Source organism: Schistocerca cancellata, chromosome 1 (genome assembly GCF_023864275.1).
Source record: "Schistocerca cancellata isolate TAMUIC-IGC-003103 chromosome 1, iqSchCanc2.1, whole genome shotgun sequence".
NCBI lineage: Eukaryota > Metazoa > Arthropoda > Insecta > Orthoptera > Acrididae > Schistocerca > Schistocerca cancellata.
In genome coordinates, this window is record NC_064626.1 from 1,097,471,882 (window position 1) to 1,097,483,892 (window position 12,011).

Sequence of the window (12,011 nt, forward strand, 5' to 3'; positions counted from 1 at the left end):
ACGTTTTTGCTGTTGAAACATTTCTCGTTAAAAATCTTTTTCCTATCTGTGGTCTTAATTGCATACAAGCAGGCTATTTATTTGCGCAGATATTTTAAAAGTTTAATCAGTTCACACTTTCTTGTTTTTTTTGGTCTTTCTTTGTGGAAAAACGCTTACGAAAAATGAAGTCCGAATGCATCCTACGTAACGGGTCTCACAGACAGTGCTAGTGATACAATAATGATTCAAGAGACAAGAGCACAAAATCATAACACAGGCGATAGCGGTGAGGACGGATTAATTTCCATCTCCTTTAGAAGACACATTTTACACGAGCACCTGTTTTACCGCAGTTGACTGGTCGTGACAAGTGAATCTACTGCAGCGCTCCTGGCGTGTTAGGCCGCGGTGGCCGTGCGGATCTGGCGCTGCAGTCCGGAACCGCGGGACTGCTGCGGTCGCAGGTTCGAATCCTGCCTCGGGCATGGGTGTGTGTGATGTCCTTAGGTTGGTTAGGTTTAAGTAGTTCTAAGTTCTAGGGGACTTACGACCTAAGATGTTGAGTCCCATAGTGCTCAGAGCCATCCAGCGTGTTATTTCTGTACTGAGATTCAACTGTCACGAGCGCTTGGTTCTTGTTTGTACGTTTGCGTCAAAATTGCGTATTGTGCGAGTGCTGTCTTCTGCAGATTTACGCACCTCAATGGTGAGAAAGTAGTTCTGTGGGATCGCCGTTGTTACAGTAGTTGACATATAGCTACAACATTATAAAACATCAGTAATAGGAGTTTGTTAATGACAAAAGCAAAATTCGTAATCGATGCTCTTGCGAAAGGTTGTACGGTAAATTCTCCACACTGCTGAAAATTGAAAGAAAGGAAAATTTGTCGAAGCATTTCGCCGCGCGGGATTAGCCGAGCGGTCTCAGGCGCTGCAGTCATGGACTGTGCGGCTGGTCCCGGCGGAGCTTCGAGTCCTTCCTCGTGTGTGTGTTTGTGTGTGTGTTTGTGTTTGTGTTGTGTGTGTGTGTGTGTGTGTGTGTGTGTGTGTGTTTGTTTGTCTGTCCTTAGGAAATTTAGGTTAAGTTGTGTAAGGTTAGGGACTGATGACCATAGCAGTTAAGTCCCATAAGATTTCACACACATTTGGTCATTTTCGAAGCATTTCAAAACAGTATTTAACAACACACAGTTTAATAAGATACAAAAGCGCAAAATCCACTACTGTAACACAAGTATGAAATTGGAGATTTGGATTAAATTTTGATGTTAGCAGATGACGACATCCCCCTCTGTTACGGCGCATGCACGTTTTTCAGAATACTCAGGACGCAGGTAAGCGATATCCTGTGACTAAAACATCAATGAGTCAAAATAGAAGTGAGCTGACTCATACAAATACCGATTGTAAGGGTATGAAATGAATCGATCACACAGGCACAATCGTAGGTAAGAGAAGTGGCAGACTTCGGTTCACGTGCAGGATGCTGGGAAAATACTCCTTATGAAACACATGCGTTTTCCATCTTAGAATATTACTTCAGTGTGTTGGACCAATGCCAAATAAGGCTAACAGCGGATATTAAACGTATACGAATAAGGGCGGAACGAATGGTCACGGATTTGACTTCAGAGAGGGCGCCAAAAACATTCTGTAAAAACCTGAATTGGTGAGCTATTGAGTAGACCCCCCAATTATTCCATTAAAGGCTACTCACGAAGTTTCACAGACCAGTATTAAGTGAAGAATGTAAAGATATTCCTCATCCTCCTCTGTATCGCCTCTTTAGAGACCATGAAGACTAGAAAAGCACGCACAGTGCCATTTTAAACAGCCCGTGCTCCATACGTTCTTGGAACGGAAGGAAAACCTACCCTTAGAATCTACATGACTAGTCTGCATTTGACAATTTTTTGACCGTTTCATTACCAAATAGCGCCTGGGCATAAATGAACACCTAAATATTTCGGTGCGAGATCTCATTTCTATTTCTTTTTTTATTACGATGTTGATTTCTCAGTATACTCGTGGAAGTCAACAATGTTTTCGCATTCGGAGGAGAAATATTGTGAAAATATCTCGCCGCAACGAAAAGCGTTTTTGTTTCCTTGCCACATGAATTCGCGCGTATCGCATCAGCACTCCTTCGCGGCAATAGAAAACGAGCGGTCCTCTTTCGAATTTTGTCCTATCTGGGTTTAGGATCCCATATGGCGGAGCAACACCAAAAACAAGGATGAACAAGGGTAGTGTAGGCAGCCTCTTTGATGGATGTGTTACATCTTCTAAATGTTCTGCCAATAAAACGAAATCCTGGTTTCGCCTTTCTAATAACATTTCTGCTTGTTGGTTCCAATTAAAGTTGTACAGAATTGTAATATATATGTATTTTGTTAAGTCGATTAGCTTGAAATTTTTGTGAATTATCGTGTAACCGAAACTTCATTTATTCATGTGGAAATTATCACAGTTTTTATTGTTAAGGTCATTTGCCAGAGGCATTTAAGCAGTCGCCCCTACCGCGCTCCATACGCTATTGGAACAGAAAGTAAACGTGGCGTGTGGTACTGTACAAAATACTTGTATCCCTCTACTATGCTCTTCACAGTGGTTTGCAAAGCCTGTATATAGATGCAGATATTCCGTCCTTTGGCGTCCAGTGTGAACCGACCTTAAAGCAGAGCGTAGTGAAAGTGTTGAGCAGAGACGGCCAGAGCGCAAGGTAGAGGCCTCGGTGTGCGCCGCAGGTACACGAGGTAGCTACACAGCTGGTGCAGCCAGCCATCCGCGCCGCTCTCGTAGCGCACGCACGCAGCGTATCGGCCGCTTCCTGTGCAGAGGCCGCGCCGCGCCGACACGGTCGCTGCGCTGCCTCCAGCACGTTACCCTGTCGCAGACATTTCTGGCGATGACGCTGACCAGCGCAGCTCTAAAGCCGTTTGGGCTATAGTGCTTTTGCTCGTGTTGGTCCTTTCTTTCTGCCGGATTACAGGTCTTTGTGACTAATCTCGGCGACATGTACCATCCGCAATTGCCTCTAGCCTTATTCTTTAATCAGTAGCGAAAAGTGTGTTCGATCGTAACACAGAATGAAACGCCATTTCTACACACTAGTGTGCGACGTCAAAATGATCTATAACTTAGTTTGGACGATCTCGTGCATTGCGATGAGTGTCATCGGTGAAACTATGTACTATTTCGTCAGAGTGCCTCACCATATTCACCTGTTGATAAGGGCCAGTCGTGAAAGACTCCAGCAGGAGTCATGGCGAAGCGAGAGTTCATGAGTTCCAAGCAGTGATCTTCATCTTCGGTACTCGGATAATAGCTTACTGTTTTTGAAAGGAGATGGAAAGAGTACTTCGTTGAGTGAGCTGTCAAATCCGATCTTGAAACTTTCTGGCAGATTAAAACTGTGTGCCGGGCCGAGACTCGAACTCGGGACCTTTGCCTTTCGCGGGCAAGTGCTCTACCAACTGAGCTACCCAAGCACGACTCACGCCCCGTCCTCACAGCTTTACTTCTGCTAGTACCTTGTCTCCTACCTTCCAAACTTCCTTCCAAAAGTAAAGGTCCCGAGTTCGAGTCTCGGCTCGGCACACAGTTTTAATCTACCAGAAAGTTTCTTATTGGCGCACACTCCGCTGCAGAGTGAAAATCTCATTCTGAAAATTCCGATCTTCTTTTGTACTCTGGACAGTGGATGTCGGAGGGTACTTCGTTCCAGTATTAGTGTGTTTCTATCGTATTCCGTACTGGCATTGAGCGAGGAAAAACTTAACTGTATACACGGTAATTGTGCTAAATGGGGAAAAATTTCAGTAAACGGTCCTTCAGAGAGTAAGGAACAAAATAGCCATGTGGACGTACGGCCGGAAATTCTTTCCAAAGGAGGTAGACCCATTTGATGGTGGAAATGAAAGATCTTTAACAGTGACTCGGGTATCAGTACCAGCCAAGTGGCCCACCAGCCTGAAGTTAGTAAGTCAGTAAGTCGATCGTGTGGAACATTCTGCACGACAACTGCCATTATCCGTGTCACAACGCGTGGAGCCATTATTACCAAGGACGTGCCTCCGCGGCGACGGTGTTATCGTTGGTTCGTCGCACAGGCCACCACAGTGCTGGGGTTACTGTCATCCTTCCCATTCACAGGTGGGGCAAGCTTAGCGAAGGGCAGCATCGTCAGCCTTCACAACACCCATCTATGGCTGCGATGAGTCGCCACGGCGTGGTTGAATCGAATCGTCAGTGCCGGTGCAGCCTCAGTGTGTGGGCGGGGATTATTGGCGGCCGCCTCGTGGGACCAGGCATCCTTACACAACGCCGCACAGGCGAGGCAAACCTGCACTACCTGCGGGTGACACTGTCTACCCTGCTGGAAGGCGAGTCTACGCGATCCTTTGAGAGATCATTTCCTGCAGTTCGTCTCAATTCAGGAAATGACCTTGCGTGTACCTCTGTGCGCGCAATAATCTCGTGTCTGTCAGTACGCTACATTTATGTCTGTTAAGTAAGATCGTGGTCCAGTTAATCAGTAGAAAAATGTATTTGACAGCAAACTAAAACATACACGAGCTCCATATATGAACAAAAGAAAAACATTATTTCAGTTAATTGTAAGTCCAGTCACGCGCAGCCCCGATAATTGCTTGGCGTCTCCGAGGCATGCTTGAAACCGTGTTTTCCGCTCATGCACTTGGAAGAGACGTCCAAACGCGTCGAATTTCCGTTGGTAGCTGTTTCAAAGTGAGTGTATTTTTTCTTTACACCTTTTTTGACGTAAGACCATACTTTTTTGACGTAAGACCATACTTTTTTGACGTAAGACCATACTTTTTCAATAGGATTAGCATCAGGCGACTATGAAGGCGAATCAAGTACCTGCACATCTTTCTCCTTTTTCCAGTCACTGCAAAGCCTACTGCGGTGCTTCAGATTATTGTCCTCTAACAGTATCGAATCTGCATTTTTGTCGATGAACCAACGTTTAGCAGTCGGCATCAAACATCTTTTATAAACATAACGCGCAACCTGCATCCACGTCTCTTCCTGTATATCTCAGTCAAGAATTCAACGTAAACTAATGTCTTATGGACAATGCAGAAAGTACAAAGGTTCCCTCTGTTGGGTTGCGAAAGAACTAAGGCGACATCTTTTACCATGCCGACCAATCTCTTACTTAAGACTGTAACGTTGGTGACTGAAAAAAATGTCGCACAGTCTCTGTCGCTCTTAGGCTCTCAGGCTCTCAGAATTCACTCGACCCGGCTTCGCAGGATTCCCCTTTGTTCCTTGAGCATATCTATAGGGGTTACATCGATCTGCTACGACCCTAGCAGCGTTTTGTATGCAGTTGCCTTTACGGGTGCACTGCACTTGACCAGAACCCTACCAGAAAAAGCTGTCTTCCTTTAGTCTTCATTAATACAGTTCTTACGTGTACTTCCCATTTCATATAGCTTCTTAGTATTATCCTTACATATTTAAACAATGTGATGGCCTAGATGCTACTCTTATTGTGTCGTTCTGTATATCTAATTTCGGGAAATCCATAAGAAATATCACAAATTCGTAACACTCATTCTTATTGACTAGCGCACATAAGATACGACGCTTTATTATCATTTAGGGCCATTAGAGACTACTGCTCGAAGAGGAGCGCTAGTCTTGCAAGCTTTGCAAGAGTGATTCTGTGGAGTTTGGAATGTAAGAGATGAAGTAATGGCGGAAGTAAAGCTGTGAGATCGGGTCGTGAGTCGTACTTGGGTAAGTCAGTTGGTAGGACACTTGCCCATGAAAGGCAATGGTCCCGAGTTCGAGTCTCGGTCCGGCACACAGTTTTAATCTGCCATGAAGTTTCAGTTGTTGATTGGTGATCTGTACTTTGACGGTTAAAGGCGTCATCCTGATTCAGTCCCATGGTGTTAATGTCTTTCCTTACCTCATCGAACCATTTATCGGATACGGTACTTCGGGTCTTTATAGGAAAACCCTACCAATGTGTAAAAAATCTGAGACTACATGAACTTTGTCTATAAATTTTCCTTCGTTCGCTGCATTACGTATTTGATTTTCATTTCAATTTCGAACATTCTCTATTGAAAATTGTAATGATGGTTGTATACCGGCTAAACGCGTCGTGGTGAGAAATGTTAGTAGAAAATGACTTAAGCAGTAAAAATTATTTCATAAATTTGTAATACGGTCGCTGACCTCAACGAATTCCACACAACATGAATAAATCTAAGTTTCGTTCTTGTTCCTGACGTGCTTACTCCGCCCATTGGGCGTCGGCAGACACCCACGAATATTTGTTGCCTCGGGTATCGCTTCATTAAAGGGCAGCGAGCGCGAAGTTTCGCTGGGAGGCCGGGGGCGGGCGAAGTTGGTGTGCTGTCGACACGCCGCGACAACTCGTCGGCTGGCGCGGCGGCAGCTGTTAGCTGCTGGAGGCCACAGCCAGCAGACACCTGGGGCCTCTAGACTTTTAAAAGTCGGGAGGATGGGCGCCGCAAACCTGTTTACTGCCTGCAGCGCAGCGCTGCGTTAATTTACTGCGCCGCCGCACAAACACTGGCGAGAGTCCCGCCGTCGGCTAAATGTATAAGCTCCCTTATCTCCGGAGGCCCTGCTCACTCGCGCTCTGGTGCAACTTCGGACGCTTGTCGTTTGCAAGATTCTAAAGCATTGTTTTTCACATACCGAAAATGTTGCTCTGGCATTATAAATATTGATATGCAAATACACTGGAGCGAAAAATGGCAAGACCAAGGAGGAGTTGTGCGACATGAACGAAAGTTGGCAGGCTTGTTTCTGCATCTGAAAGATGTCTGTTAATTTCTTGCCACTCGCAAGAGTGGCACTAGTAGCGCCACTACCAGGATTCAAATAGTGTTTGCTTAAAATACAGACTGTAACGGTCGTGATCGTTAGTTACCTTTGAGATTGGACGTGGTGAGCGGATGTTCATCAAGAATGCTTTCAAGGCGACAGAAACACTATTGTCACACCTCACTGAGTGTGCACGAGGTCGTGTAGTAAGGGCTACGAGAAGGCGTATGTTCCTTTTGCGTTACTGCAGAAAATCCTGGCAGGAGTGTAGCCACTGTACTCAAGAATATGTACGTTCGCAAGACCAGGCTCAGGATGGTCACGTGGCACTAACGAGAGGGGAAGGCGTATGGCTCTGGCGCATCGTACTGCATCTGCAGGATCGATTTGAGCAACAGTTTGCACCACAGTGACACATCGAACTGTTACAAATTGGATCCATCAAGAACAGCTCCGAGCCAGACGCCTTGTAACGTGCATTGCACTGACAAACCATTCCCGATTGCGACTTTAGTGGTGTGAAGCGAGAGCTCATGGGAGGGCAAGACGGAGGTCTGTTGTGTTTTCAGTTGAAAGCTGGGTCTCTGTGTCAGTGATGCCCATGTGCTTGTTAGGAGGAGGCTAATTGAGAGCCTGCATCCAACACGTCTGCGTGCTAGACACACTACACCTACTCCCAGAGTGATCATGTGGGGGTGCGTTTCAGCAAGACAGCAGGAGCACTCCCGTGGTTATCCCTAGCGCCAGGACTGGAAATTTGTACGTCAGTGTGGTAATTCGACCTGTTGTGCGGCCATTCATGAAAACATTACAGGGATTGTTTTCTAACAGAATAACGCTCGTCCGCTTATTGCTGCTGTAACCCAGCATGCTCTACAGAGTGTACACATGTTGCCTTCGTCTGTTAGATGACCAGGTTTGTCTCCAATCGAGCGCATCAAACGATAACTCCGGCGTCCGTCTCAACTAGTATCAACCGTCCGCTTTATTGACTGACCAAGTCCAACAGGCATGGACTCCATCCCACAGGCTGACATCCGGAACCTGTACAACACAGTGCATGCACGTTTGCTTGGTTGAATTCAACAGTTAACTTAAGATCTTGCAATATTTATCATTCAAATATATTACGTAGGCAATCCTATTCCGGAAATTTCATTCCTCTACATTATTTCTTGGTGCTCTGACTATTTTCCGTCAGTGTAGATAACTAGGTAATTCAATATAGATAGTCCAAAATATCTTACGTACGTTTTACTGAGCAACGAATATCCCACATGGCTCGAAGCTACCTTCGCTGAATTCACTGCGTGCCTCTCCAATTCGTTACCTTCGGTAGATTCCGATAGACGGAACCGTGTAGTTAATGGCATGTGTTTTTCCCCAAATGCAGTTCGTGCCGACTCGGTAGGTATCGAATTCCGACTCGGTAGGTATCGAATTCCTCCAGTGCCTTATTCTAAGCAGGCCAAGTCGGTAGCGTCACACGAGTACCGCCTACATTATATCGGCCGCCATGTTTCTTCCCCGCATGCAGTTCGTGTCCGACTGCCGAGTCGGCAGTATTTGTAAGCTTTCAATTCCTTCCTACCAAACGCGATTCACATGCTTCGTTCTACCATGCACTACGGCTTTCGCCGTGCGGCAGACCGACGTTTCGTTACCTACGATCTTAAATAGCGGTTTTCAGATGCTGCAGGAAGTGGTTGGAACACAGCAACTGTATAGTACTGGGCTAATAGGAGTCAGTGTCCTGAAAATTCAAAGAATGCGTCCGAACAATAGGTGCCGTGATGACTTGTACGGTAACTGCGTGTCGTCGGTAAATTAGTTCCACCTACATATGTTTCTTCCAAAGTGCCGGTAGCATACAAACCTGATTTTTCCTGGGGATCATATCTCGTGTTCTATTCGTGGTGGAAAGATAGGGTCAATTGTTTTGGATAGCCCTTGGGCTAGGGACTCTTCGTATACCCAACAGGAGGACCGTTTTAGTGTCACTGTTCTACAGTACAGGGTCAAAGTGTGAATATTACCCACTTCTTCCTGCTTAGGCAAATGGAGCAAATCGGTTGTTCTTGTTGCATTTGATGCGGCCTACGGCAGAGTTTAAAGGGCTTTTGAAGACATCGTTAATTCATGGGTGGTTCCTTAGAAAACCTGAAAAAGTGTTTTTTACTATATTTTTCGTACCAAAGCCGAGCATTGGATTGCACGACAGCTATGAACAGCAGATGGTTGAAAGTATTACTATATATTTCTAAGGTCCTGCTCCCTTACAACCCTACTTTTGTGCACGTGAATTCCGGTGTTAGATGCAGAATTAGTTTTGCATTATTTCAGTTTCAGATAGGTAAACTATCAAATTCTACTAAGCTATAAAATTGTCTTCATGTAAGTGACATGCCCTGCTGTGGCAGGGAAAAGAACAGCGGAAAAATGCTCCTATCGGAGCACAAAAAAGGCACATACTTTTGTTTAAAAGACTGGCTGAAAATTTGGGGCCGGCCGCGGTGATCTAGCGGTTCTGGCGCTGCAGTCCGGAACCGCAGGACTGCTACGGTCGCAGGTTCGAATCCTGCCTCGGGCATGGGTGCGTGTGATGTCCTTGGGTTAGTTAAGTTTAAGTAGTTCTAAGTTCTAGGGGACTTATGATCTAAGATGTTGAGTCCCATAGTGCTCAGAGCCATTTGAACCATTTTTGAAAATTTGGGTAGCAGCTGCCTCATTCTACCTTCGTTAGCACCTTTAATAAAAAAAATTCCCAAAAAATTTGGCATGCGAACATATTTGCGCTTTTTTATGCTGAGAGCGAAGGAGACAGTGGAAATGGGAAAGAGGCGGAAAAGTGATAAATACTGGACGGGACGATATTAGTCAGTGATTCTTGTGTAGTAAGAGCGATAGAGACAGTGGCAGCGAGAGAGAAAGAGGGGGGCACAGTGGCAGTGGAACGTAGTCGTCAGTGACAGAACAGTACTAAGGAAAGAGTGAAGGAGACACCGCCAGTGGGAGAACAATAAAGAGAACGAGAAAGTGGAAGTGGGTGAGAGCCAGTGATAAAGAGACAACAAGGAAGACAAAGACAGAGATAGAGATAGTGACAGTGAGAAAAGTCAGCAACAGCAGGAATGAATGATACAGCAGCAGTAAGAGAGAACAAGAAGGAGACTATGACAGAGAGAGGAGACAGTAGTAGTAGGAAAGAACGAAGGTGACTGTCTCTGTAATGACAAAATGAGTTGGAATGAATGAGTAAGCGAGAATGGGCAAGTGGGAGTGGATGGGTATGAGCGCCATACAGCGATAGCCTAGTGGGTGTGAATGAGTTACTTTTGGGGAGCTCGTGTGAGTGAGAGGTGAGCTGCATATTAAAAGGAGCGCGAATATGTTCGCATCCCAAAACTTTAAGGAAAATTTTGAAAGGTGCTAAGGAAGGTAGAGTGAGACAACTGGTGCCCCACTTCTCAGTCAGTCTCTTAAAAAGGAGTATATTTACTTTTTTGTGCTCCGATAGAAGCTTTCTTCTACTTTCCTGATATGAGCTGATAGGCTATTACATCTGTTTTACGACGACTTGGTACACTACTCGTAGGAGTTTACGTTAAGGATAGTCAGGAACATTTTCTCATTGCGTAGTGCAGTTACCGTGTAGCAGAAAAGAAGCAGAGGTGTGCTTTCTACTTCCAAAAGACCCAAAAAATAGATCCCATAGTGCTCAGAGCCATTTGAACCCAAAAAATAGATCAAAGTGTCAACAAACATAGTCAGTGAAGGGTTCACTGGAAAAAGAATTATACGTAATGGCATTGTGTAAGCTTTTCACCAAAATAAAAACTAGTAAATCAATCGGCAGCTGAACAAAAGTTATTTATTTAACTTTACCTGTTTCAAAAGAGGAATCTATCATCTTCAAAAGTGCGATATAGACTTAAATCACAGGTAAGTGGACGTCAAACAAGGATCATGCGATAGAGACGTCCTTCGTTAAAGAGAAATAAAGTGTCACATCGCGCAAGAAGTACTAACCAATGGACTGATCAGGTATCGACGTGTCTGGCTGCCAAATCACACAAAATCACTAAAATGGACTTACGCAGAATTGCTTTTATGCAGAATTGCTTCCGCAGCTCCATGAAAACACTCGTTTCCTCCCTTCCACATATGCTAATCCTGTTGCTCTGTCCGTGGTATATATAAATAAAAACGTAAACGTCCAGGAACGTGACACAAGGAAAAAAAATGAAGTTCCACGTCCAATCAGTAAGTGACAGAACAGTGCTAAGTAAAGAGTGAAGGAGACACCGCCATTGGGAGAACAATAAAGAGAGCGAGAAAGTGGAAGTTCTAAAACCTACATTGCAGATACCACGATGAAAATTTATATTAAGTCTTCCACATAACGTAAAAAATTATTTCATCATTCTCGTTTTTAGCAAAAGTCTAAGGTCACTCTTTCTGGATCACTGCTTCTATTCAGCGGCAGACATTTTAGTACATGTGAAAGACTACTTGAAACGAGAAGGTGCAAAATACCCTACTGCAAGTAGTGCAGACACTCTTGTAGATAAGACAGTGCTCTTCTATATACGTAAAATCAAATACGAGCACACTTCCAGTAAATTAACAAAGTCCTAGAATCTTTTCAGAAAACGCTAAGACGAATAAAAAAAATTGTATCACAACACGAACCAACTACATTTGTCTTCGCAACACCGCGCCTCTATCTGCTACACAACAGCTGTTGGCTTCTACGGTCGTTGTCATTGGCTGACAATTTTAACAGATCACATCAACAAAGACTCGTATTTGTTATATCTTCCGTGCACCGTTGCCTTGAAGCGGCACACTTTAATAACACGCAAGTCATAATACGAAAACAACTAAATCTGAAATTTATTACCACTAATATGTTTCCCGTCATTTTATTACAAATCATCTGAAAACGAAATTTTTTCGAGAGATCTCAAGCGCAGGTGATCTGAAACGGAATGTGTTCATAGGACTTATGTTGTAATATAAAGCCCGCCGAATATGTGCTTCAACTAAACACGATGAAAACCAATATGGCGTCTCCCAAGCGGTGTGCTTCTGATGTACAACGCGATTTTGCACCTCAGTGACCACGTTCCTTTCCATGAAGCAAAAAATCGGATGTGTCCATTTGTTTCACGTTGCAGAATCCTCTGGAACAT

General features: G+C 44.6%; 1 protein-coding gene and 1 non-coding gene across 2 annotated transcripts in view; one reads left to right on the forward strand and one right to left on the reverse strand.

Annotated features, from left to right (window-relative positions):
• The window catches only part of LOC126091850 (beta-arrestin-1), a 468,408-nt gene that overhangs the window by 213,766 nt on the left and 242,631 nt on the right, over positions 1-12,011 (forward strand). The gene's annotated exons all lie outside the window — the stretch shown is intronic.
• Trnas-cga (transfer RNA serine (anticodon CGA)) lies at positions 3,400-3,474 on the reverse strand. Its single transcript has one exon. It is a non-coding gene; the product is annotated as a tRNA-Ser (tRNA).